Source organism: Lathamus discolor, chromosome 4, assembly GCF_037157495.1.
Source record: "Lathamus discolor isolate bLatDis1 chromosome 4, bLatDis1.hap1, whole genome shotgun sequence".
NCBI classification, from domain to species: Eukaryota; Metazoa; Chordata; class Aves; order Psittaciformes; family Psittacidae; genus Lathamus; species Lathamus discolor.
Window position 1 is genome coordinate 5,097,957 of NC_088887.1, and position 26,000 is coordinate 5,123,956.

General features: G+C 38.5%; 1 protein-coding gene across 1 annotated transcript in view; it reads left to right on the forward strand.

Moving 5' to 3' along the window:
• LOC136012938 (ephrin type-A receptor 6) overlaps positions 1 to 26,000 on the forward strand; it is a 478,069-nt gene that overhangs the window by 98,180 nt on the left and 353,889 nt on the right. The gene's annotated exons all lie outside the window — the stretch shown is intronic.

Below are 26,000 nucleotides of genomic sequence, written 5' to 3' on the forward strand. Positions count from 1 at the left end.
GTTGTTTTGTCTGCAAGTGATCAATATTTAGAATATCAACTGTGCTGCTTAAAGGATATATATTTCCTTAAAGGATTCAAACCTTTTATGTTTTTTTTTTGTTTGTTTTATTAATTATTAACCATTTATTTTCATATATATATAATGCCTAAAAAATAGTTAAATACGCGTACTGATTTCTAAAGATACCTGTGGAACTGTTAAGCTCCTTTGGAAGACTGCTGTAGAAAAGAAGTAATAATCTAGGAAGGGGGGCTCAAAACATCAGTCATAGAATCGTAGAATCATTAGGGTTGGAAAGGACCTTAAGATCATCTAGTTCCAATCCCCCTGCCATGGGCAGGGACATCTCGCCATGGCACCCATGGCTTCGTACAACTTGGCCCTGAACACTGCCATGGATGGAGCATCCACAACTTCCCTGGGCAACCCATTCCAGTGCCTCCCCACCCTCACAGTAAAGAACTTCTTCCTTATAGCCAGTCTAAACTTCCCCTGTTTAAGTTTTAACCCGTTATGCCTTGTCCTATCACTACAGTCCCTGATGAAGAGTCTCTCCCCAGCATCCCTATATGCCCCCTTCAGATCCTGGAAGGCTAGAACAGTCCCTTTTTCCCAGCAAGCCATTACCAAAGAATCCTTCATGTTCTAGAGACACTCGAAATACTGTGTTAGGGTTTGAGATGCTGTTACAAAGGTTTCCTTTAGAATAGTTCATTTGGGCCTTTTTAGCTGTTCCACTGAAACTGAAAGCACAAAAGTGGGCTCAGCTGTCACAAGTGGTAGCTGTTAATTTTGCAATGGGTGCACCCTCACTACACTGCAGAATGGCAATCTTTTGCCTATAAAGGCAACATCAGAATCTTGTTGCAAAGATAAGCAATTTGTAGAGAGATCAACAACTTCTTAAAAGAGAAATGTTAAAATAGAAAATTCTGAAGTATAAAAAGATGTTGTATGAATAGATATATATAAATGCAACAGTCTTGAATAAATATTACTTTAAGCCTTCCTAAATTGTGCTCAAGGATTTCCTGGGAAGGAAACTCTGAGGCTGAATGCTAGTGTAGCTCTGTTACCATAAATACGCCTTTTTCTTGTAAGCATTTTTTCTGGACTCCTTTGTATGTCTGTTAAACATCTCTCTTTATTTTGTCTTTTTGGATAATATGTGGGTGTGAGCTTTCCAGTTGTTTTTAAAGTAGGAAATTGGCTTTCTTGCTCGTCCCGTTCTGTTATAATTTCGTTTCTCTCAAATGAGCTAACATTTCTATATTGGTTTTTTTTGTGGGGTGTATTTTTTCTTGTTTTGTTTTTTTAATCAAGGCAAATATTTTAGCAATTATATCAGTTAATGTCTGAAAGAGTTTAAAAGAAATTAGTAGTAGGAAAACAGTGGACTGTATCATAAAAGGAGAATTTAAATGGGACAGTGAGATTAACTTTGAAGAGCTTCTTAAACACCAGCCATAGCCTTCCTTATATGTATTATTTGACTTTAAACTCTGATTTTAAACATTTGACTGTAAAATGGAAATAGGCTTAAGGCAGCATTTCTTACTGCCAGGTACTTCTTAGATGTTTTGATTCTGAATGCACAAGCGTTTTAGTAAAATGTAAACGATTATGTAGACAGGAGTTGAAATGTAAAGAAACAACGAGCTGTATGATCTTGTTGCTTCAGCACTAATTACACTTTAATTACCAATATGCGTGTTTGAGGAAAAATACAGTTCTAAAAGTACTATCCAGCAGTAATTATGTTAATATATTAAATATATGAAAAGTAATATTTGCAGTGTAATAACTGTAAAGGCATGAACCCCCGTAGTTGAATATTTTACTTGTCATGGTTTTCTTCCTCTTACACCTGTGGACTCTAAGGAGAGTTTTTCAATGTGGATGGCTGAATGTGAACATTCTAACTATAGCTCTTCGGTACAATAATGTGAGCAGTTATTTCACATTTAACATTTCTGTGACAAATTATAGTCCTGAATAATGTCTCGAAACATTTATTTTTCCCAAGGAACTGGAAAATTGCTTTATTGCTAATAGACAATTAGCTGAACAGTTACAGAGAGGGAGATTTCAGAAAAGGTAGGATTTTGTTATTGCTGCATGATATATTTAGGATCAACAGTTTTGCAGTATAGAACTACTTTCCCTGGTGTATATAGCAAAGGGGAAGAGTGACACTTTTAGTATAATTCTCTATCAGCTGTTGCACAATCGATGACAGAAGAGGAGTCTTTTTATTCTTGGTTGCAAACTGGGATTGTTCAGCCTGGAGAAGAGAAGGCTCTGGGGAGACCTTATAGCTGGCTTCAGCCACCTTCCAGTGTCTAAAGGGGGCCTACAAGACATTTGGAGGGACTTTATACAAGGGCATGTAGTGACAGGACAAGGGGGAATGGCTTTAAATTGACAGAGGGGAGGTTTAGATTAGGTACTAGGAAACATTTTTCACTATGAGAGCGGTGGGGCACTGGAACAGTGTGTTTTGAGTAACAAGATGATACAACTGGAATCTTAGAATGAGTGAAGGTATTTCTGTAGCTTTGGCTACAGTGCTTTGTTGGCTGTTTGCTTGTGGTTACTGTTATTTTAGTGGAAATTAAAAAAAACGTAAGCCAGTGCCAAGTGCTGCTTTTCATTTCATTACCTTTATAAAGTCATCTTCTGTAATTAATACTGAACACAATTATTAAATCTACATACAGATTTGTATAAAATCCTGCAATATGTAAAGCACACCATGTGTGTTTCTTGAGGGGAATGTCTTTAGTCAAGTGTTTGCCCATTTGGTCCTTCAGTGTCAAACAAGCAGAAGGGATTTTATTTGTTTAAACTTATTTTGAGCAGGTATGCTTTGAAGCCATAAAGTTCAGTGTCCTGTTCTATCATGAGTATGTTGCTTTTAAGATGTTGCTAGAATAAGCCATCTTCTAGTTCTGAGCAGTAGCCATACTCCATACTGAGGGGACAAGACTCCTTTCCAGAGAGCATACACTTCTAAAAAGCACTGTTTTCTTGTATGGAATATCCAGAAACTTTCAGCATGTATGTGACATCTATGGGTTTTCTTTAATTTTTGAATTAAAAGTATGTCTCCCATGTTCATTCCTATTCTGGATTACTTCCATAACTCCTATTATGTTTTTCATAAAATGCTCTTCTCACTTGCAGTATTTTGGGTTGATGTTATTCTTTCTACACAAAAAAATAACTACTGGCTTTTTACTGTAGTGAAAAGTCCTGAAGTAAGATTTAAATAACTAAAAGGAAATGATGCTAGATTTATTTCCTAAGGGAAATACAATCTTCTTTGTGCTTTGGATTTGCTTATACTGGGGAATAAGGAATGCAAATGATGTATTTCTTTTACCATTTTACAATTAGACTGTCATTGCTGAAGATGTATTTTGTTTTTCATTACTCATACTATTTCCATAATCAGAGGAAGTTGTTCCAGAATAAGTAACTCTGTCAGCAGCAGCATCTGAAGGTGGTCACTGGGAAGGAAGTACAGACAGGTGAAACAAACAGTGTGGGGAAATTCAAACAGCTATTGGGGAATCCTAGTGGTGGTGGCTCATTTTGTCTTCTAGATTCTGTTCAGGAACATTCCTTTTAAATAAAGGAGTGGTACAGACGTTTTGTCATTCTGCAGGGCTGTGGTTTATGCCTTGCATTGTAATATAAAACCTACATTAAAGGTACTGTGGAAGTGCTCTTTGTGTTTTGCCACTGGAAAGTACCATTTGAACTAACTAGAAATAAATAAGTAGCTGACATTCTGAAGTATATGTCTGTTAGAAATGAACAATATGCACTTTTACCAGAACAAATATACTTCTAATGTCTGAGACTATTTTACTTTCAGCAGTCATATGAGAGGGAAGAGACAGGCTCTGATCAGCAACTGAAGTCAAATGTTCAAATAAATACACTTTTGAGCAGTAAGGCATGGTCGTGAACTGTATCTCTACGAAAGATGAGAAGAAAACATCCTTTTAAAAAGAAAGGACAGTTCTTGTTAAGGGTTGTAATCTTTGTGATAACTGCGTATGAGTACTGAATGTGGAAAATAGGTATAAACTGACCACGTTTTGTTGTGAAGCCAGTAACAAAACCAATAGAATAGTAGATCTTAATGAAGACAGTGATACACATGCTGTGTGTGATTGAAGACACAAATGTGGGGCACGCATTGCTTGTTGCACACTAGATGACTGTCTTTCCATGAAGGAAATTCTGTTACGTTATATTTTTCCGCTTGCATGTTAGAAAAATCAGTGGGCCTATCTGATCTTTTACTTACTATTTTTGTTATCTACTTGGTATGTTACAGCAGTCCCAAAGCTATTTCGAGTATGGGTTTTCTTTTAATTCAGAGTGAAACCTGCAGAATACAGAAAAGCAGAGTTTTGTTTCATATTATCAAAGTAGCAGGGGTTTAGTTTGCAGCAGGATTTGAGCAAATTCTGCTCAAGTTTTGAGTTGTCTGAATAAGGTTCTCAAAAGGGCTGTGAAACTGTTGGCTCTTCTCTACAAGAATGAATATTAGCCTGTGCTAATACAAGAATCTAATGCACTGATGTCACTGTGTGTATTTTTTGTTATTTTACAAATGTGTATTTTGGGAAATAGCGTGGCCTCAAAAATAATGGTTTATTGAAATCACATGCTGTAAACTTTCATTTTAACTGGTGTCACAGCAGTTGCATCAACGGCCTATCAAGTCTGCTCCCATTTCCTAACAAAATACCCAGATTTCTCTGGAGGGTCCAGAATGTACTAAACATCAGCTGCTTCTTTTGCCCAGTTCATTTAGCATTTAGATGTGTAGAATTATAAAACTAGGCTAGAATATGAGGCAAAACTTTGATAATATTATCAGATTTTAATAATAAAATTAAATATTTGATCGACTGTGTTGCATAACTCGCTGAATTAAGAAAGTCATTAGTGTCAGGTTATGAATACAAATGGAATACCCAACTATAAAAGGTTTTATTAATCAGTAAGGCACATTCCAAATTAATTGAATTGATAGATCATAGCATACAAAGCAGCTTTATCCTTGCAGTTGTGAGAAATGCAGAATATTCTTCACCAAAGCTATTAAAATGGGATCAACATTTTGAATGGGGAATAAATTAGCATGAGGAAAAGACTAATGAATCTTTCCTTCCTTCAAAAGATAGGGGGAGAACAGATTTTCAGAAATGAAAGGCAGACTGAGATGGTGTTGGCTCTGAGACTGTAAGGTCTCTTTATTTTGAGAGGAGACATGCATGCTGTAACAGGAAATCTGTGTATACAGACTCATACATGTGCTTCACATCTACAGATCTTATCTATAGTGATTAAGTACAAGTTTTGAATTCAGAATCATTCTTATCCTTGCCTTTTCAGATCTCTTGATAATTTTTCCTAACCATCGATATTACAAAAATAAAACTCTATCAGATATTTGGTAACCTGAAATTCCCCCATATTAGAAGACTTCTTTGAAAAGCTCAATTGAATAAATGATCACTTGGATTTTTATCACTTTGCTGTTACTATCGTACTTGTCACTTTCAGTGTGACTCTCTATGGCCCAAATCATATATCTCTATACTTACAGACTGATGACCTGAAGCATTCTGGTTTTAGTAACGGAAGAACTAGAGTACAAAGAGGTTAAATAAATTGCCCAGCTATTGCAGACAGATCTGGCAGCTTTCAACAGATTGGTGGTTTCTTGTTGCCACATCACCTAAATAGAGAATAAGAAGATATGACAGAGAATCCGTCTTTTAGTGCAATGGTTTTGAATTTTTGTTACATGACACCCTCATGTCGGAAGTCATCATGGGTGCACTCCATCTTTTTCTCCCAGTCTTACAAAACTTGAGCAAATGTATATATATTTCTGTTTAAGTAATAAGAAGGCTTACACTATAAGGGCGGTATGAGAACTAATGTTTGCATGCCTCTTGGATTTCAAACGCTTCTTGCAACTACCAGTTTTATTCTTTATATTGTTAAGAGTAAGGTGTATAACATGGGAATGAATAGGAGGGAAAATGTCTAGGTGAAAATCCAGGTTAATTCTGAGGGTATTGAACATTGAAGAACATTTCTGTGCATTCAGTTTTGAGAGACATACTCCTTGCAGTGGTAAGGGGAGTTGCAGGAATGCACTGATACTCATCTGCCCCAGGCAAATCCTTGACAAAAAAGGAGTGGTAAATAGTGTTTCATAATAATGAGATTTCTTTTTCCTCAGCCCGTTTAACAAACGAATAAGCAAGAATTTTCACAAAATTGAAGTACTTTAAACTGAAAAACATGACTTTAAATAAAAGTATCTTTGTCTGTCCCGTCCCCCCCCCAATACTGATGTGTCGGTTTAGTTCCATTATGCAGAATATCAATTACTGTTTTCTTACATTGTCAGAATTAAAATTACCAGAGGTCTGCAAGATTAGTCCTGCCTGGTATGCTGAAGTTAAGCATGCTCGATTTAAATGACCTGCTTTAAATTTACGTTTTTATAGGCATGCTTCTCTTACAGCGAGTAAGTAGTGTTAACTTCTAAGAAGAAAATATAGGTGTAATCTTGTGATAAAAAGTGTGATTCAGCTTGTGGAGGGAAGGGTTGAATGATGTGCAGCTATAGGGTCTGCAAAATATAGCTGTAGTCCTTTGAGCTAACCTTCATGTTGACCTTCACAGGTGGAGCTCGGTGAGTTTAAAACCCCAAAACTTTATTACCCATGCCCAGTAGAGTAAAGGTTGTTTTTCTTTCTCTGGCAATGTTAATGATTTTCAGCTGACTGCATTTTAATTAAAAACACCAGGTAGCCTCTTGGCTCAGCACATGGGAATGCTGGTGTTTGGTGTCTGCGGGTGCTACCTGTGCACGCACACACACACACAGCCTGTGAGGCCAAAGTGAGACTCATTCCTTTGTGTGAGGCAGCACTTCACTCTCTTTGCATTTTGGGGGAATTTAATATCTCTTACTGCAGGAAGGCTGTCAAGGAGATAAATTCTTGAGCTTCTTCAGAGCTAAAGGCAGAAAACAAGTCTTTAGTATTTATTGGCTAAGCAAGTGCTGTGTTATAATAACTGCAAGTTGGAAATTCCTGTTTGGATGGTTTTTTACACAAATTGTGCTTGTGCATACAAATGCTGACTTTTTTTCACCCTCCTCAAAAGGGAAATGCCACAGAAAATACCACTGAGCTTTTAATGTAGCTATTCTCAATGTTGTATGTACACAGAAGTCAAGAAACGTAAACCAATGCTCTTACTGTAAAAAGTTCTCTGTAACACATATGCAGAATGTTAAGGTGATGCTGCATGGTACAAAACATGTTGCAGAAGGGGAAAGCAAAAGCAGCTGATACACTAGTCTGAAAATATTTAGTAGTTCTATGTGCCTTACGGGCTTTTTTAGCCACCTCTGCCTAGAAACTTGCACATGTGAGAATATTAAAGATAAAAATAGGATGGAGCATGGTTTCTTTTGCTTAGAAGAAGAAAGATAGACTAGATCAGACTTTCTTTTGCTTCCAAGTATGGTTGGGAAACAATGCTGAAATAGAACATTCATTTTTGGGTTGCATTTGCTCTCTTGTGAAGATGCTTTCCCTGAAACTGTAGTACAGGGATACACTGACTTGAACGTGAATTGCTTGTGATCTATACTAGCATAAACTGTAGTGTTCCTGCTGGGATGAGGAATGTACTCCTAACAAGACCTTGTGTTACAACCTGTATTTTGACAATAAGTAGTATTCATTTGCTCGTAGTTCTTCATCTTCGTTCTTGTGGACATGAATCTTCCCTCCATTAAAGGTTCCGTTATAAAGTGCTGTTAAGATTAAAATACTTAAATTAAAATACCTCAAACTAAGACTAAAATACAGCTGTGTAATACACTTCAGAGTAGAAAAAAAAAAATATGGCATAAGCACACTGATGCAAAAGGTTAAAAATGGAGGGGCTGACTAAAATTGCCTTTTCAATGCTCCTGTGATTTTTCTTAAGACCATATTGGGGGTGAAGCCTGTGTTATCAATACTGTCAAAGATTACTGGAGCACTTTGTTCCTTTTAGGCATAATAGGCATTTCAAAACATAATGTTGAAAGTAAGCAAAAGCTGACTTTAAAACCGAAAAGAGCAGGCTCATGGGGCTTAGTTTGTATTAAATATTGCATGCAGTGCTATCGATTCATGACACTTTATAGCATAATTGTTGGTATTCCAGTAGAGCATTCCAGCAGAACAGCAATTTTAAAGGCCAAATATTCTGTGGGAAAAAGTACCTTAGCAAATTGCTGGGAAAAGCAAGAACCTATACATTTTCCAACCGAACTTTGACAGCGCTATTTAAAATAGTATAACTTTACATGGATAAGTCATTTTGTTCTAAATACCTACCAATTCTGGCAGGGCAAGTCCTGACAACAGAACAAGCCCACAAAAAGAGTTTATGTGCACCAAAGCTTTTAAGATTACTTTATATGTGATTTACTAAACTCTAAACAATATGTTGTGAACACAGTAGAGGGGAAAAAAGCATGGGCAAAATGCAACAGTTAAGTCAGAACCCAAAGTCTTTGATTTCAAAGATGATAAATATGCATTTACTAATTAATTCTCTCTCTCCCCCCCCCCCCCCCCACTTTTCTAGCCCTGTGTTTATTTAAGCTTTCCAACAGGCCCTCTGAATCATCTGAACTGACTCAAGAGCTGTTGCTTTATGTACAAGAGACTATTGTTTTGATTTTAGTGCTACATTCACTACATTGACTGTCATCTTGTCATACTACCTGTCGTTCTCCCACCTGCTAATATTCCACACAGAGGACAACTGTTTAGTTATAAGTGCTCAATACCAATGTGCAGAGGTAATAGCGGTTGTAAAAAAGCACCCGTTGTATAATAAACCTCCTTTCAAGATGCGCAGCAAGGGGCACCAGACTGGTGGGATCGTCCTTGTCCACTGGGAGCCTGAAGGCAATGGCTGACCATGGGCAGTAAGCAGCAGGAGATGTGGGAGCTTGTGCCCCAGAGGACTTGTTCAGTTGGATTTCTTTCAGATCCGCAGGTCATGGTCCGGGGGCAGGTTATGGTCCTGGTGGTGTTTGTACCTGCACACAGAATCTGTAGTGGGAGGTTTTAGTTCTGCTCAACTTCAACACCAGCGGATGGAGCAGGGGATTTGCTTGCAGATGCATCACCAAGCAAAACAGCTTGTTACTGCGCCTATTGTGCGCTTTATTGATGTTCCTGGTGAAGTCTCTGTGGAAAACTGGCAGGGAAATAAGTGGATTTTCTGGTAGGAGTGTGGGGCTAGAGCACTGCATGGAAAAATTAACGAGTCCTGCTGTCTGATTTATCAGAGAGCTGTCATTTTTGAGTATGATTTGTCCTAATTAGTTCACAATCATAAGATCTATGTGTGTATTTATACTGGGTGTACCTATACTATCATTCTACAGTTTCATGATACTTTGGCAGCAAAGACAGTGTGCAAAGTCTATGCCCCGAGGTGCTTCTCCTACGCCGCTCTCTGTTCTCTCTCTCCATCATGCTATTACAGTTTACCATAAATCATATTGCCAATATGCTGAAAATTAACTTTTCTGCACAGGAAAGCACTCAAAAAGCAGTGGCCAATATGTTAAAAGTAACTCAGCTTGCTCCCTGACACAACAACTGTTCCAGACCCAAACAACTGAACTGCAGTGAACTGCACTGCAGCAAGCGGAACAGGCAGTATTACACGCTGGTTGTGCGTATAGCAGGGGTGGAAATGGTATGTGAAAATGTCCAACGCAAGCAACTCCACTGCACTATATCATTAAATAGCACTCTGAAGCTGTCTCCTTCTTAACAGTAGGAGGTGGAAATAGTAGTAGCTCAGAATAAGAGGTAACTCCTGGGAAGTACAGAGTAGCTATAAACTCTGAGTTCCTGATGCTAACGCTTCCAATAGCCTTGGGACCACTTAGTAAGACGTCTGTTATCTTGTCGTGTTTGGACCAGGGTTGGTTTATACCTTCAACTTGTTATTATTCGATTATTTTTTATCTTGAAACAAAAAGGAAGGCCATTAGTCTAAATAAACTTCTCTTTTGTATGACAGTGTAGGTACTAGGAAGCAAAGAATGGGCATGTGGAAGACAAGACAGACAAGCATTTAGTGTCCCCTTTCTCTAGGGCTGGCAATTGTGATAGAGTTGTGTTTATAGGCAGTGCTGACAAGTAACCTGTAATATATTTGAGGAAAGTAGAGTCAAAAGTAGGTTTGCTTTCAAGTATCAAAGAGTCGGCGTTATTGATGGGAATAGGAATTAGGATATGGAGAGGACCTGCTAATTCTGAAGAGCTCTTGAATTGATGCAGAAATGTTACTGTATTTCTTAGACTCAATGTGAACTTTTCGTAGTGTGGTTGTCATCCTGGTGGAAAACTGGGTAAGAGTTATGATTGAGCCTTTACAGGGCATAATTTTTCCCTGTTGGGTGCAGGCTACTCAAAGTAACTTTCATCTGACATTTTCTGAAATATTTTACGCTTTCTAAATTTTCTTATTTCCTTCCTCATCCCGAATGCAAGCGCCTCTTTTGCATATGCAGAGTTCAAGTAGGAATACATGTGCAGGGTAAAGAATTAGGAAATCTGTGAAGTTACAGGGGGTATTTGTGTCAAATTTTAAGTGTCTTCTATATAAAGTTGGATCTAGAAATTCCAGATCATGGCAAAAACATTGATTTTTATCTATGAAGAGAGCAAAAATATTCAACCCTACTCTTGAGGAGCTTTTAATTCATTCATGTGTATTTATTGTGTTTGTGTTTTGAGCCTTTAGTATAAGTATCTCTTTTTTTTTCTATTTCCATACCACAAGTGTTACATCTCACCTTCCTGTTCATTCTGTGCCTGTCTTTTCTTTTAGTTAATCAGGTACTGGTTTTGTATTTACGTGCTAAGATGAAATTTTCTAGCTGTGGTCAGAGCAAGGAGCAATACAGCAGCTAATCAGACCATAAAGAAAGTAACTGTTAGTCATCCCTCTCGCATCAAAATCACGTGTTATCCCCAACATTTCATCTGCTACTTCTCATATATAGCAACTATAAAAGATGAACTTTAGAGTACCTAGCTTACCTGAGCTGTCTGTCTACCCAGCTAATTTGCCTTTCTGAAAACTAGCCTGTTTATTTTCAGAGACTAGTGTTTAATACTGGGACTGAAATGAAAGTGTAGATTGTTATTAAGCGCTGTTATTTACTTTGTTATACACATTTTACTGCTTTCCTTTTGTTGGTGGCAAAGATTGATGAAACTTTTATAAAGTTGGATGGAAACGAGGAGGAAAGTATATTAAACTACCCCAGCTTGCTGCACAGTAATTATTGTGTCAGATCTTGTTAGAAAACAGATGCACACACAAAAGTATGCTTATTTATTTTAGTATCTCTGCTTTAAGATAGGACTCTGCAAATGTGAGAAGGGATTGCAGGTAAATAATCTGCACAAATCAATTTACAAAAGCGTTATTCCTTTTGGCTATTCTCCATCTTGTGTTTCAGCAGAAGAGTAGAATAGAAAGTATTAGGGAAAACTTATACGGTTTACTAGGGACAGGGGTGTGGGAAAGGACTGAATTCAGCACATTGTGCTCGAAGGAAGTACTAATTCTTGCAGGTATGTAATGTCAACAAAACTGGTTGTGAGACTGAGTAGCAAATTATATGTCTCAATTTTTTTAATACCTGCACTTCATGCAAGACTTTTAAATCTGATCAATAAGGGCAGAAATCTTAAGATAGGTGTTCCCATGAGAATCAGAGTTTTGTATTGAAAATGGGGTACAGAAAAAATGCAGTTTAGGTGACTAAATGTAACGAATACAATGCTGAAAAAATACAGTATTCTGTGAAGTTAATAGAAACAATCTCTTTGACTTAATCATACATGATTGTTGTCTTTCTACTCCCATCTACGTGGCTGTGATTGAAGGACAGAAAAGTATAATGAAGGAATAAGAAACTGATCTCTGGTGTCTGTGGTTATATGGTTCTTTTCTACCTTCGGGATTGTGTCTTCATTTTCAGGTGGCTTCAGTCCCTTGCTCTTTATATGAGGAGACTTGGATCCTGTGGTCTCTTCCTTTCTTAGAGGCTCCCATTTTTGTCTCCAGAATAATTAGGGTTGTAGGGAGATGGTGTAATTCCAGGTCTCATCCCAAATAGAGAAAGGTCAAAGAATCACAAAGTTTTGAAGTTTGCAAGGTCATGTGTGTAAGAAGGGAGAAATGTTGCTTTTGTTTTCTTTTGAGTTCTGTCCTTATGAAGGAATTTCAGGACTTGGCTTTCCAATTTGGTCATAGGTAATAAGCAAACTTTTAGGGTACTGAGGGTGCTGTGCTTCTCCACAGTTATTATTCTGCAGTAACAAAAAGTAGACAGTGTTGTATGAACGTCAGAGAGGTGCTAAATGGTTACATGGTCAATCATTTTATGATAATAGATAAAAAATGAACATTAAATTGTCTTTTCCTCCCATTCTCTGGGCTTTTCAGTTGTTATATAACCTCCCAATTCTCCAGAATGGAATTTCTCTTTGTAATTCTCAAAGGTGAATTGTACTGCTTTCTTCCCTCATGTTCTGTGAGTACTGGAGCATGCATGTTCTAGACAACTGAAAGGTCTATTTAAAGCTAAATTTAAATAACAGAGAAAAAACCCTACAAAATAGTTGTCTCTTAGCAAAGATTTAGCTTAGTCTACAGAAAATAAGTTAAAGAAATTTAGCAATATTCTATAAAGATTGTCTCCTTTTGGTGTGTGTTGTTTGAATGACACTAACTGTTATGAAAGCTTTTTTCAGTGTTTTTAATGAGACCAGATAGTCATGGAACCATTTTAAATAATATGTAAAGTCCTTCACTAATGTAGAAGTTCTAAATAAAAATCTAAATCTTTCTAGTGTTCTTCATCAAAAAAATAACGGCTAAGACATATGCCAAAAAATCTGTTCCTTCTTTTTTGGTGCTGAAAAATTGAATGAGAATGGGTTTTACTTACTTGTGATTCTGTGATTCTGTGATAAAAGGGCATCCTGCTGCCAGGCAGTATATTAAGTAGGGACATTGGGCTTGTTGAACATCTCAACAATTGTGTTCAACTGTAACATAATAACATACATTTTCTTAGGCAGAAGTTGTGACAACTGAAAGAGTTTTTGAAGAAAACCATGGAAAGCAGAGTCTTTATTTCACTAAATGATGGCAGAACCTGGTGTCTGACTTGATATATAGCTGACATTCCATGACCACCAACAGCTGCAGTGATTTTTTCATTAGCTTGTGGCTGCTCAATATATTTGCAAACTAAGTTATCTACAGTGGGGTTCAAATACAGTTTCAGTGAGGTGTTCTGTTTTTTTGTTCTTAAAATAATGAAGTCAGTTGCTACCCTTGCTATTGCAGAATCTGGGAAATGTAAGGGTAGTAAGAATTCCAAAATGTAGGAAATTAAGCTAAAAATTATCAACATATGTTTAATTATCTCCTAGAGTTAAAAGTGAATGCAAATATGTGAAGTTTAAATACTTTTGCTCTAAATTATGTGCTTTCAAAGTGACAGTTGTGGCTCAGGCTTGTTATCCTGTGTTGAATAGGGAGATGCTTTTCAACTCAAGCACTTGGGACGTCATTGAATTGCCTAAGCATTATAGTTTGTCGGAAGTTTTTAAGAATTTGGTATTGCTACATGTTTTACCTTGACTTATTATTTTCATTCTTATCGATTCCTTTGTGAATTTTGCCAGACAGACACATAACACAGCTGTGTGGTCTTTACTTACAAAAGGATCCTGAAATATACCTGGTAGGATGAGTTGCAAGGTGGTCGCATGTTGTGTACTGTACTTGTCAATACTAACAGTGGACAGCTGGAAATACTCAAACTCAAGTTCTAGTTTTATTTTGGTATATAACATAACTGAAACAAATACTACTTGAAGATTGGGACATTTAATGTTATTTCAGCTAGAAAGGGATCATTTCCATAGGACTGATTCCCTGAGGAAGCTTCAAAATCTGTGCAGGAAAAGAATAAGAGTACAGCTAAGATGCCTTCATTAGGCATCGTATTCAGTAGAGGTAAATCATTTGATGTGGTGGGACATTCCTACCTTTTATTTCTATTCCCATCTTTTATTTCTATTCTCATGTTCAACCTATCCCTTTGAAGGGATAAAAGATGGAGACATAAATATCCTTTATCTGTCACTAAGAAATGATTTTGCAGAAACTGCAGCTGTCTTGACCAGGATGCACTCTTACCACAGCCTGCCCACATGGTGAGTGAGACCCCATGTTAGAAACAAGGTTCTTTTGGAAAGCCAGAGTTTGTTTATCTATCTTAAGGGGAACTATGTGTTCTTCTAAGAAAATAGTTAACTAAAAATAGAACAAGTAAATAGATAAATCTCTCCACAACTCGCTCGGTAGGTTTTATCCTTCAGAAATATGAACCAGAGACCTATGGAAAAATATGCTTACTGAATATCTTCACATCTCTTTATAGGAAGTTATTCATGAAAGTAATACTTCCTAGCTGTTTTCTAATTTGGGTGAACCAAATGAGATTGCAGACTTATGTAAGAAGATAGCCTGGCCAAATAAGCAGACAGGAACAAAATGATGCTTAATAGGTACCCATGTTATTCAAAGGCATTCATATAACATGAAGAACAGAGAGGATCCACTTTACATAGAGTTTACGAATAAAGCTAAATGATATCTTGTTCTGTCTACCAAAATAAGCTTATCTGAATTTTTCTCCTTCACTCTCATTTGCTTTGCCAAAAATGGATTTAGCAAATAGTTTGTTTTTTGTCTGATTGAAAATACGAGTAATGGGAGGATGAGAGGTTGAAAGAGTGTGTGAATTATTTATAATCATAGTTCATATCTTCTTATTCAGATATATCTGAAGAATGCAGCGCCATGTATGTAGAAAAGAGGTTATGTCTGAGAGGTTGCTCTGATGGTACTGTACTCAGCTGTAGCGAGTGGAGTGTTTTCAATACCAGCATATATACACTGTATGATAACTAAATTCGATGCTTCCTCCATTCGTGTGCTCAAAAATGGGATGAAGCAAGGAGCCGTGGGAAAGGGTAGCAGGTTGTTTTCTTCCAGTACACTTTAACAAGTACGATTGAGCCTGGGCTCCCCCATGAGACAGTGCTACTTCACAAGCTTTCAGTAAATAAGCAATTACATGGGAAGCATGAACAAACTGATTTGCTGGAAAACACTGGTGATTGTTTTCTTTTCCCCTTTTTATTTTCCTCTGTTCTTTCTTTGGAGTTTGCAGACTTTATGCATAAGCTTGATACTGATAGAATGTTTACTCTTTTTTAAAGTATTTTTAAGTATTACAGACTTCCGTTTTCTATGTATTTAACAAAGTGTCCAAAAGACATAGAGAAATAAATATGTTTTCAACCTGTAATGGAAGTTACCCTGCAGAATTCGTGTGCACTGCTCTGACTGAACCTTGAAAATGAGTGAAGTTGTAATGCATATAGCTACAATATATAAATAAATCTAGGAACTTGTATGCAAATAAACTGAGCTGCTATTTTACATTATTCAGCTTGCTCCACTTCCAATAATTGGTTCTTCTGTTCATCTCTCAGATCTTATTTCCAGGACTTTTGGGGTCAATTAAATGGCAGGATATGAGGGCATTGCTTTTGGCTTTCACATCAATGAGTATATCAACATGATCTCTTGAAAGCCAATAAATACAGGCTTTTACTTTTACTTACTCCCATCATTCTGAAATTGGTTTTCCCCTGTTTGAGACTCTATTCAGCTTGGAAGTAAAATGAGGTTGTGAATTGTGTTATTGGTGTGTAGTGGAAGCAGTTGTTAGGGTGATGGTCAAAGGCATGAAGGAATCTGTGAAGTATGCAAGTCTTCAGTTGTTCATCAGCAGTTTGGTAGCAGGTATTTCAGCTAGGTGTGTACTGCAGAAATGGGCTCCATTTTGCCTGGCAGCATATTGCTTAGAGATGAATGAAGGGTGGTTTTGAAGGAGGCCATCAGTAATGTGCTTAAAGGAATATTGTTGTACTGCATTCAAGTTTTGAAGTGGCATCGCTTCAATTCATGTGGGTTTCTGTAGTGTAAGATAAAGGCATCCACACTGAAACAGCAAGCTCCTTATCACTGTATCTTATAGGCATGCTGGTAAAAATCAGTGATCTGTCACTTAACCTTCCTCTCATTATCTTTAGTCTTGCTTCTTTAGTTTTATGTCTTAGTTTGAATTAATGGGTTAGTGTTTGTAAAGCACTCCAGAAATGAAAAGCTTTATATAGCTGCTTTGTATAGTTATTATTTTTAATTGTTTCCATTTGGTATAGTTTAAATTAAAAGCACTAATTGACTAGTACTAATTCAATGAGAATTTTACCCTTCTCCTTTTGAAACACTTGAGGTGTTAGGAAAGAATCGGGGAGAAACAGGAAGATGGAACAGGTAGATACTCTTCTGGGTTTTACTTCATCCATATTAACCTCATTGACTGCTTGCTAATTGCAGGCTTGCTAAATGCCAATGCCCACATTGGAATGAACTCTGAGATCCACTACTTTTAGTGGGAAAACCTGCAGCTTAAAGAGCTATGTATACAGCTGCTGCTGTCACTGGTACTGAAATACTTTTTCTCTGAGCAATTGGTCTAGAAATGAAAATGGGAAACTTAATCATAGCCAGCTTCTGCATGCATGTAGCCAGGACTGCTGTTTTGCTGTGTTTCTGTGGTATTTGCTTAAAGCTCTGCTTTTTGGAGTGGTAAAGACAAAAGATCTTCCTGCTGCTGAAGGTGAATTTCAAATATCAAAACGGAAGATTCAAATCCTGGAAAGTAAAGGGAGCGATAAAAGGGAACAAATACTTGTAACCTCGTGCATTTCCATCAGATTTGTGACTTGATGTGATGCACAATTTTTGAAGGGGTTAACTGGTAAAAGCAGTCAGTCATTTGACTCGTAATGCTGCATGCATTAAATCATAAAGTAAACAAGGTCAGCTCTCAAACTGGGTGCTGAGAATATATTCTACCTAGTTTTTCTCCCTGCCCTGACATTGTTCTGGCTTCTCAGCAGGCCAGACTAATTTGCCGGGTTGAGGCGCATTGGAAGTGGCAGGAGGGAAGTCTCCACTACCAGCTGTGTGACATGAGGCTTGTTGGGTCAGAGTCAGCACAGGACTGCCATGGCTGCACAGAGCTGGTCACAAACAGCTGAGTATGATTAATAGGTGACCTCTAAATTCATAGAAATTTCTGAACTAGAAATGTGGAGCTTGCCCATGGGTTTTTTTTTTTAATCTCTTAAGATACTCTCAGTCTATGTTTTAGCGTGTTTCTAAATATTTCTGCCCACACAAACATTTACTGTAACATTATCTCTGCTATTTTGGAGATCCAGCAAGTTCCCCCAGGCCAGGTAGTTGATGCAGCGGGCTATGGTGCAGCATTACCAAAGTACCCAGCACAGCGGCTTCGATGAGTGGTAGTGTAATGTTCCTGCTCCAGTTATTCTGATCGTGCTAGGTTATGGGAAGGGCGGAGGGCACAAGTTGCAGAGATGGTACACAGGCAGATTTTGAAGGGCACACAGCAAGGTTGAGTGCTAAGAGCCTTAGTACCTTGAAAAGCATAGACTTTCTGCTCTCATATTCCATTCAATTCTGAATACACTGGAAGTGTTGCATTACATAGGGATAAGATGCCCCTGGAAAGGTGGTCAGCAGCACTTTTAACCAGTGACTTGTGGCATCTGTCAACACCTGCTGGGGTTTTACTAGTATGTCTCATTTTATAAGTAAATTGCCTTCTGGAATGCCATCCTTGCAGATCCTTGATGCAAGTCGTTAAGTCTCTTATAGTCCATAACGCTTTCAGGGAAACAGTGGTCTTGTTCCAGAGTTCTGAGGAGAATGGCATTTCATGTGTTACTGGTTGGCTTCAATTATGTATCAGTTTATTAGAAACTGACTTCATGAATGCATGTATGGGTGCAAATTCTTTTATTCATTTTTATGTATCCCTTTTCTGAACATACTTTGTGTTCTCAAGATCTAGAATGGAAAAAAAAGGTGTATTATTATTTTTAGCTTCTGTTTTGTACTTTTTCTGCCATATCCAGACAGCAGAAACGTTATTCCATAAGTAACCTTTTTGTTAGTGCATTGTGATACTGCTGTCTAGATTCTGGTCAGTCAAATGGATTGAGTACTCTCAGTAGTTTGAACCCTACACAAGATTATGTTTTGAAATGTAAACCTGTTTCTTGGCATCTTGATCTTTCCCACTATTTGCAAAAAGGTCCGCCTTCAGGACCTGCAACTCCTTTTTCTTCTGGAACAGCCACAACGTACCTACAAAGCTTGAGCAGGGCTGTCCTAGTTTGCCTTCTTATCCCAAGGTCCTGTTCTGGTTAATCCCCAAGTGAATCAGTTACTTCATATAGCTGAAGTTTCTCTTGTTTGGATTCCAAGGCTCATCCCCCAAATTTCACCAGATCCTGCCTAGTCTTGCTAGCCTGAAGAAAACATTCATATGAACTAGAACAGTTTCTAGAGCAGAGTAACGTTGGATCATGTGGACCAGCTCATCCTTGTTGGTGTTTGGTATTCAGTGCTTCATGCAAATAACAGAAAAGGGAGTTGCTGTTTCAGATTGTCAGTTTTGAGCACAATAACAGGTTTCTGCATCATCCTGGCGACTTCAGCCACAGAGCAGCTGTTCCACAGCTAAGACCTATTAACACTTGCTTTTGGCGAACACAGAATAATCTGCCACTTCCTTTCCTGTATTCCCTTGTTTATATTTCCTTAGTTATCCTTTATTTACTAAAAAAAAAAAAAAACCTGATTTTATCCTTCCCTTTTAATTGCATTTACATTTATGATGAGGGGTTTACCATTGAACGTATCAGTCTGTGCTGTATGCTGCTATACGCTGCTGCCTATGTAGAAAACATGTTTTTCTCTAAGCCTGTGTTGCGATTGCAGTTGCACAGAGTCAATCTAATTCGTGTTATATATTTATATGCATTCTTTAATCAACTTCGAATCAGCTTGATTTAATTGTAAGACCATAACTAGTTTAAGCGCTGTTTTATTTTTCTGTCTACGTCAACTTCTACTTGCTAGGAAGTACATGAATAACTGTGGAGTTTGTCTGCTTTTTTTCTTCTTTCTCCTCTCCCTGTCGTCCCCCCCCTTTTTAGTAGGCACTTTTTATAAGCTGAGTATTATCATTTTTCTTACAGGGCTTTGAAGGTCTTAGCATCTCTTTTCATATACAGAATTGTAGATCTCAAAGGTGAAGGCAAAGAAAAATGAGTTGGAGTAATGAGTAATGGGGGGAAAATATTAACTCAATACCTTTAATTTACAGTAATTCTGTGGTTCTTTTTAATATTCTTAAATCTTGCCGTTTTCAATGTCATGTTTTAAATGCCAGCCGTGTTGTAAAATGTTCACTTTCTAAGTACTCTGAGAAGTTTTTCTCCTGTGATTCCGTAATGTACTGTAGCTGGTTTTGCTTAAATGTCACTACAGCAGCTAGATGTTTAAATCTGCATTTGCAGATGGCAGCCGGCAGCTGTGCATGCCAAGTGCAGGTCTTTCTCTATTGTTTCTTAGCTTAGACCTCTGCGATCTCATTTCTTTAGAGATCATTTCACTAGAGATAGTGTAAGGGAATTTGAAAAACTTTTCAAACTCTATTTTCATCATTCAGGTTGTTTCCATGGTAATGGGATCTAAAAGATTGTCAGTACCGAACTGTTGAAAGTGAGAATTCACTGGTAGATTTCATTAGATGACTCCCAGCTGAGAACTGCAGATACCGATGACCAAAGTGAGTAATAAACCATTTATAAAAATGACAAAATAGGAGAACGAATTAAAATGTTAGGAAAAAACCCTCTGCCTTCTTCTTATCCTCATTGGATGTCATAAATATGGAAATGGTTGCTTAACTGTTCTTGTACGTGAGCTACGTGGACACATTTATAACATTCTCCAGACTTTTTTTGGATAGCGGCAGTTTTATAGAACAAGCGTAGTCCGTCCTTTTTAATTATTAGGGACCTGACATGTGCCCCGTGGACATCTGTGGGCAATGAGGGATGTATGTCAGAAAATTGCATTGCTGCAGTTCAGGTTCACTGATTTTTCAGAGCCTGACTACTTTTTTTGTGCAAGAAGTGGAGAGCTGCATTTCCAGAATTACCTAGCTCACTGAAACCAAGAGAGTAAACCACGTCTCTGCAGCATGAACCTTACCTATCTTGTTTCTTGATGTAAAAAGGAAATATTTCTTCTTTTGACAGGGAGGTAAAAAGACTTATTACCATTGAGGACTTGCCTTTACAGGTGTGTTTTCTTTGGAGGTAGTCAAATACAGAATAGCTGAAGTCAGTATATTTTGTTCGCCACTTTCCTATCCCATGTTCTTTTCAGGCACAACTTTTTCCTTCAGCTCTCTTTGTGGAAATCCAGTTCTTATCCATGTGTGTTTTGCTCAACAGCTAAAGATGAATGTAGGATATTTAACCCAGGGGGCCCATTGCATACTTAATATACGGATGTTTTGCATGCTAAGTCTGCCACAAGCTTTTCTGATTCAGGAGTGAGCTAAGATACACTAGTTAGGTATGTGTAAGTGCAGAACACTTCATTTGTAGAGAATTATCCTTTGGGTAAAAAGGATGAGAAAGGGGAGTGAACTTTCTAGCTTAGGATACATATGCAGCAAAATTTGTAAAGGCAGATGGTCTCTTCAGTTTCTTCAGCCACTGAGTTAAGGGCATGGCCTGAGTAACCAGTGTCCCTACATTTGCCTTAAAAGAAGTGAAATGTCAATAAAAAGAATCTTGAGCTGTGCTAAATGCTAAAACTGCCATCCTGGAATATCCAACTGCTGCTTGGTTTAGTGCCTGAATAACTGTTACCTAAAATTAAGAACCCACTATTAATCCATCAATCAATGTGACAACTTGTGGGGAAAAGCATCTTTAATGACATGTGAAGTTGTCTAGATATCAGCTCATTATGAAGCAGACATTTTCAACTCCTTGATATAACTACCCCTATTAATTGGAAAAGCTTCTTAAAGTGTGACATACAAGTAATATATAGGGATGCTAGGGAGGGTCTCTTTGTCAGGGACTGTAGTGACAGGACAAGGGGTAATGGGTTAAAACTGAAACGGGGGAAGTTTAGATTGGATATAAGGAGGAAGTTCTTTCCTGTTAGGGTGGTGAGGCACTGGAATGGGTTGCCCAGGGAAGTTGTGAGTGCTCCATCCCTGTCAGTGTTCAAGGCCAGGTTGGATGAAGCCTTGGGTGGGATGGTTTAGTGTGAGGTGTCCCTACCCATGGCAGGGGGGCTGGAACTAGATGATCTTGAGGTCCTTTCCAACCCTAACTATTCTATGGTTCTAAATAGGGCTGCTGCTGAGCAGTGGGAATCTGCTTGGCCTTGCTTCTGTGCAAATGGCACAATGGAGATTGCCAGTGTGGGAACTGAGAGGCTCAGGTAACATGGTGGAGAAGAGCCTACAGTGGAGGTCTTCACGTGCGAGCAGATGCACTATTCCTGGCTCTGGTGCAGTGCCAGATCTGGTACAGTCAGAGTGACTGCTGTCTGCTGCCCATAGACAGCACCTGGGAGTGGAAGTCACAGAAGAGCTGTAGGGTTGATATGGAGCATGCTGTTCTAGGGTGCTGCCAGGGAGGGCTGGGAGATGACAACAGAGTGAGCTAATATCCTCACAGTCCTTCCTGTTCTGCATTCCCCCTCTACATCCAGTGTTTGTGTATGGTTAGTACTAGGCAAATCATGCCTAGTACATAATTCAGCACAATATGACCTCAGAGAGGCTGGCCACAGTTTAAGGGTAAGTCAAGATTCAGAATTTGTTGAAAAAACTGGTGTCTTCAGGGAAGTTCCGGCTGCTTCCCTCAGACTGAGACTGGTCCACTCTGTTTACTTCTCTGTAGCATGGTATCACTAAGACATTGTCTTAACATGCAGTAACGTGTTTTAATGTAACATAAAAGATGTGAAATGCAGTCTCTGTTTTTGTAATGTTCATACAGACTTTGGCAATACAACTTGCTGAATTGTAGTAAACTGCTCTTGCCAGTTTTGTGTATCTGTAGTGTTTGGTTAAAAAATACGAATAACAAAGTGGGGAACACTGAAAACAGATTTTAGTATTATATGTACCTAGTACAAGACGAATTAGGTAATTTGCTCTTTATAGTGTTCTATGTATAGCTGTTTAATACTAGTGAAGTTCTAAACTGAAGCAGGTTGTAAAGTAGTTTGTAGAGATATGAAAACAGATGAGATTTTATCTAACAGAAATCTCAGAATGGTTTGTAGCCTGATCTCATACTTTGTACTTAAATATGACAAGTAATCTTAAAATCTTCTCTCTACCGATCTTCAAATTGCATGTTCTTCTGTGTGACATTTACTCCTCCTTTATGCCACATGTGAAAGTAAAATGTAACCTCTTATCCATGCTGCTGTTGATTACAATATTAAAATGGAATTTTGAAGTCTTTTCTCCAAACCTTGTTTTTGATGTTTTTTTCTACATAACTCCAGGTGTGAGGATTAGCTTTGAGCTCCAGATGTAAGGATTAGCTTTGTGCTGCTGCTGTTTCCATTGTTACTGGTGTTTTACCTTGTTTGAAAGCAATGCAGTGCATTGGGACACCAAGAGGCTTGCTTTGAGGGAAGTTTCAGCTTGTCTAAACCAAGCAGCTAACTTTTGTGCATGTCAGGTATTCTGGGGGAAGCTACCACATTTTGTGCCAGCATCATCAAGGAGGTGCTTCTGTTAATCTGTTTTCAAAGTGAAGAGTAGTTGTACACAGCTGAAATGCTTACAAATACTTTTATTTAATTAGGGGCTATAATATGAAATACATGCTAAAGAAAACGAGTGTGTGTTTGATAATTTGGTTGGAGTATTTGTTGTCTGTGCAGAATTTGACTGTTGCTTCACATTTCCTGGCTGGTTTTATCAGAAGGAAAAAGCAGCACTTACGCAAAATTAAAAGCAGATTACATTTCACCCAAGAAGAATGTGTCCTTGTCAGAGACTATCACAGATTGAGTCCTGTTAGACTTTTCAGTAAATCACATTGTCATTTGGGGGAGGTGGAACTCACCTCATTTGCACTCAGTATCCAGCGCATTAGGAGCACGTGCCAATAAATCCACAGTTGCTTTTATAAGCATACTTTATACAGCATGTCTTGGTGCGGTGGCTACATTGAAATGGTACATGTTAACCTCTTTTGAAACTGTTTTATGTGATGATAATTAGGTTGCTACTTGTGTTAAACAGTTTTGCAAATGCCTTCTGAATGTTTTTCTTGCCCAGTGCATGAATTCTTTATAAATTGGGACTTGTCAGTAGGCTATCTGGGAGCTCAGTGGAAAGGCACAGGCATAGAATAGAATCATAGAGTAGTTAGGGTTGGAAAGGACCTCAAGATCATCCAGTTCCAACACCCCTGCCATGGGCAGGGACACCTCACACTAAACCATGTCACCCAAAGCTCTGTCCAGCCTGACCTTGAACACCACCAGGGATGGAGCACTCACAACCCCCCTGGGTAACCGATTCCAGTGCCTCACCACCCTAACAGTAAAGAACTTCCTCCTTATATCCAATCTAAACTTCCCCTGTTTAAGTTTTAACCCATTACCCCTTGTCCTATCACTACAGTCCCTAATGAAGGGTCCCTCCCCAGCATCCTTAAATGAAGCATGCAAGATATCCTTTCAGTGAACCGCTGTCCATGTTTGATCAATCCATCTTGTTTTATTCTTCAAACAAGTTACTGAAGTGATGAGCCTTTACTTTCCTACAGAAGTAATAGCTTTGTTATTAACTACATGGGTAGCAGCTAACTTCAGGGCTTTAATTTTGAAGTTCAAATCAAGATACTGATTCAAATAGAATATATAAATATTTTTGAGGAGAACCCCATGGTAAGGGGAGGATATGTTGGATATATCTTCCCCCCCCCCCCCCCAATAGCTTTAAAAGGCAGTGATATGTTGAAGCTTTTTTGCTTCAAGCTACTTTACTCTGGTTTGGAAGACTGCTCTGTATTTTAAAAACTACTTTGTCATCCCACCTACTACTCTTTTATCCTGGGTTTGATGTGGTGGGCCTTTTGTTCAGCTGGCTTTGGTTTGGTTTTGTGGGTTTTTTTGGTTTGTTTGTATTGTGGGGTTTTTTTGAGACCTCTCTGGAGCATGTAGCGCATAGAATCATAGAGTAATTTGGGTTAGAAGGGACCTTAAGATCATCTAGTTTTAACTCCTCACACTAAACCAGGCCACCCAAGGCTCTGTCCAACCTGGCCTTGAACACCGCCAGGGATGGAGCATTCAGAACTTCCTTGGGCAACCCATTCCAGTGCCTCACCACCCTTACAGTATAGAACTTCTTCCTTATATCCAATCTAAACATCCTCCTTTTAAAGTAGCTTGACACAAATAAATGCAGAAACCCTTTTGTGGTGTTTGGGGTTTTTGTTTGTGTGTTTTTCTCTGGGTTTATGTGGGTGGTTCATTGTCTTCGCTTTTCTCTCTCTCTCTTCCTCCTCCCCCCCCCCCCCCCCCGAATCTACATTGTGGCTGTATTAGTGTATAACATGAAGCTCGTGTAATAATGCTTAAACTTATAGCACACGTTTCATATGTGACGAAAATGGTGGTATGCCCTTGGCTCATGTAACACATAGTAGAGAAACTGGGGATCGGTGACTGAGAGACTTATCTGCTTTGTTTTTAAAGAACCTCTTCTGATGCAGTTTTAAGGCTTGGAGCTGTGGATTTTAATTAGTTTTATTTGAAATACATTTTTGATCGTTTAATCCTTCAGGGCTATGGAATTCTGAATCAGTTCAAGCTGTGTGGGTTCATGCTTGCCAAAAGGGAAGAGGCCTAGCCAGCTAGAGCATGAAAGTCCCCTTTTCCTTTCCGTACAGCCAAGATCTACTTGGGGTGTTATAATGCTTACTGCAGGGTAGGCTTTAATCATAATTCAAACCAATTTGGGGAGAATGGCATGAGAAGCCCTGTGCCGTTTAGTCCGTGATCAAATTTAACCAAATCTGAATGCTGAAGCAGCAGCTTTGCCCTTTCTGAATGCGTTCAGAGGCGAGAAGCCCTTGACTACGTAAGAACCTCTTAAAAGTCAACAGACTGTTTGCCAAGTGTTTGCCATTGTCTGGCTATCATATAAGAAGTATGTTTTGTGATTCCTAGGATAAGACCTTCAGATGATGATAATGCTCCTGCTGTGATAGGAAGAATCCCTATTTTTGGGCACACTTCCCAGGTGCATGCTGCAGTGACCAGGAATCCTAATCCTTCAGTTGCATTTGGCAGTGCTTGGGATTTCTTTTTCCACGTGAATTCCAAAGACGATTTAAAATCACGTTTTTGAGGGAGAGTAAAAAATTTCCTTCACATCTGAACTGTAAGAAAGAGAATTTATAAAGATGTCAACCATGATATGATACCTGTGACTGATTTTTTTAGTGTAATGCAGACCTTATGGAGGCAGAAATGTAGCATCTCTGTATATACAGTTAAATGTTTCTGTGCAATTGTGTAAAGCAAGACAACCTACACCAAACACCTCGGACCCACCAAATCAGAGTGGCTGTATCCCAGCTGTCAACTGGTGCAGGTGCCTGAGCTGTGGGCATTGCCTGGGGGACTGTCAGAACCAGCCCACCAGCGTACCAAAGAGGACTGTTCCAGCAAGTTCTTTCTGCACAGATGATTGAATGGCATGCTCAGGAATGTTCTCAGGTTTACTGAATTTGTTACTATAAACATGGCCA